Source organism: Mus pahari, chromosome 20 (assembly GCF_900095145.1).
Source record: "Mus pahari chromosome 20, PAHARI_EIJ_v1.1, whole genome shotgun sequence".
NCBI classification, from domain to species: Eukaryota; Metazoa; Chordata; class Mammalia; order Rodentia; family Muridae; genus Mus; species Mus pahari.
In genome coordinates, this window is record NC_034609.1 from 44,899,657 (window position 1) to 44,902,532 (window position 2,876).

At 47.7% G+C, this 2,876-nt stretch overlaps 1 long non-coding RNA gene across 1 annotated transcript in view; it reads right to left on the reverse strand.

The window, feature by feature from the left end:
• Nucleotides 1–343: 343 nt before the first annotated feature.
• The window catches only part of LOC115062696, a 10,150-nt gene continuing 7,617 nt past the window's right edge, over nucleotides 344–2,876 (reverse strand). Inside the window, exon 4 of the long non-coding RNA XR_003842633.1 lies at nucleotides 344–1,516. This is a non-coding gene — a long non-coding RNA (uncharacterized LOC115062696). The remainder of the gene's footprint in view (nucleotides 1,517–2,876) is intronic.

The window sequence follows — 2,876 nt, forward strand, 5'->3', positions numbered from 1 at the left end:
GGTAGGTGTGTGTGTGTGTGTGTCTGTGTGTGTCTGATGTGTGTGTATATGTATATGTGTCTAGTGTGTGTGTGTATGTGTGTATGTATGTGTGTGTGTGTTTGGTGTGTGTATGTGTATGTCTGGTGTGGTGTGTGTGTGTGTGTGTGTGTGTGTGTGTGTGTGCGCGTGCGCGCACACCTGTGTACCTCACTTTCCTTTCATCTATTTTCTTTTCCGTTTCTTTTTTTGTTTATTTTCTTTAACAATACCAGTGAATGAGTCCAGGCACTTGCCAGGGTTGGGCAAGCTCCTGAGCCAAACCTCCAGGCCTTTTTTTCACCTTTCATGAGCCAGGCCCTCAGTAGGTTATCCAAACTGGCCTTGACTTCAACCCTGTAGCTTAGACAGGTCTACAATCTGCAGTCCTCCTGCCTCAGCTTTCCAATGCTCGGGGATTACAGCTCCCTTTCCATCAGGGTCATGTTACTGATGGAGCTACAGAGCTGATGGATACTGAGGCGACTTGGCTCCTCCCTTGGCTCCTCCCTTCCTCCAGACCTGCTTCAGAGCATCTTTGTTGTCTGAAGGCCCTGGAAGCTGAAGCAAGGTTCACACAAGGGTTTGAGGGCAGATGAGCCATACCTGAGCTCACTTGCTCTCAGGCTGAATCCAGCCGAGGCTGGTTGTGTGGATGAGTTTTTACTGGAGACCCAGTAAAGCTACAGAGGGCATGCCTCAGGCCTGTAACCCCAGCTACCTGGGAGCTCAACGGCAGGAGAATTGCAAGTTCTAGGCCTGTCTAGTTACTGTAGACTTACATGGTGGCCGTGACAGGGGCCACATGTATGCAGAACTGAAAACACAGGTGGAGTCAGCTACCCCTTGAGCCATATGTTTCTCTGTCACAAACTGGAGAGGGACATGTCACCTCTCATCCTCAGCGACCCGTCATGCAATTTAAACACCAACCCAGAGGAAGGTAGCTATGGCCCACAGTGTGTTGCTCTGACGAGGGCCACTTCTGAGAGAGGCAGGAGAAGCATGTTGTCGTGATGAGCATGGAACATGGGGGTCTGCATCCCAAGGCATGGTTCCCATGCTCGGGAATTCCCTGCACAAAGTGCAATTTCATTATTTAACAGGGGACAGTAGCAACCGGAACGGGCTCAATCGTGGAGGCAAATTCGGAAGTTCAAGGAAGAAAACCTGTTTTGGAACTGAGCCAGAACTTTGAGAGATGATGTTGAAGCAGAAGATCATGCCCCTGCCGCATCTGAACCGAAGCTCCTTGGGTGGGGTGTGGGGTGTGCCGTGCAGCCTTCGACTTCAGGATGCAGAGCTGATGCAGGAGATTGGCAATTCAAAGAGGTAAATACAAACCTCAAGAGAGAAGAAGAGGAAAGCCACCTTCCCTCCTCCCTAACCCCAGCTTCCTTCTTTATGTGAGGGTTTGCCTGTCCATGCGCTTGTGCACGTGTGCACATGCGCATGTGGGGACCAGCGTTGATACTGCTCTTTTGCAATCGTTCTCCACCTTTAAAAAAAAAAAACAAATTACTTATTTTATGTCTGTCTGTGAGCACACTATCGCTCTATTCAGACATACTAGAAGAGGGCACTGGATCCTATTATTGTGACTCACCATGTGGTTGCTGGGAATTGAACTCAAGACCTCTGGAAGAGCAGTCAGTGCTCTTAGCCGCTGAGCCATCTCTCTAGCTCCTCCCACCCCCTTTTAAGTCAAAATCTCTCAAGGATCCTGGAGTTTGTTGATTGACTAAACTGGCTGGCCAGCAAGTTCTGTGCTGGGATCCAAGCTCAGGTCCTCGTGCCTGCGTGGCTAGCACGTTGATCTGTCTCCTATTGGTCCCACCAGCTTTCTTTCTACCAAGACAAAAATGAATGTATTAAGTCTGCATGGGTAACCACCACAATCTATCTTACTGTGGCATTTGCGTGAACTGAGACAGCAGACTCCCTTTTCACATAATCTTACCTGGGAGTTTGTGCACCCTGTGTTGGATAATTCAGGGGTACAGGCACCTTCTGGTCCCCATCATCTGGAGCTTCAGTGTATGGTCCTTGTCCTGGTTTCTAACTAGCTAATGTTTTAAATACTCTTGTTTTTGTGTTTTGTTTTGTTTTGTTTTGTTTTTCCAGACAGGGTTTCTCTGTGTAGCCTTGGCTGTCCTGGAACTCACACTGTAGACCAGGCTGGCCTCGAACTCAGAAATCCGCCTGCCTCTGCCTCCCGAGTGCTGGGATTAAAGGCGTGTGCCACCATGTCTCATGGTATCTTAGAAATTTACATATTCTAGATGATTCCTAAGCATTTAGGAGGATTTGTATGGGTGTATTTGAGATCTCTTTATAAATATATATACACAAATGCTATTTACTTAGAAAGATGTTGTGTTAAGTGAGACAGTTATTTGTTGGGTTTTGTTTGTTTTGGTGGTTTGAAACAGGGTCTCACATGTAGCCCAGGCTGGCCTGTAACTCCTGGCAATCCTTCTGCCTTAGGCTCCATCTTGGTTTTGTTTTTTGATGATGTAATAAAATAACCTTTCTCAAGGGAGAAAGGATTTGTTTTAGTTCATAATTCCCCATTATAGCTCATCACTGCAAAGACGTCAAAGCAACAAAAACTTGAAGCAGCTAGCTTCAATTTCAGGGAGATGTGAAGTCACATCACATCCACAATTAAGAGTGAAAGAACACAGGCATGCCAGTGCTCAATTACCCCCCCCCCCCATTTATTCAGTCCAGAACTCCAAGCACAGGGAATGATGCCGCCCACAGTGGGCATGGTGGCACACGCCTTTAATCCCAGCACTCGGGAGGCAGAGGCAGGCAGATTTCTGAGTTCGAGGCCAGCCTGGTCTACAGAGTGA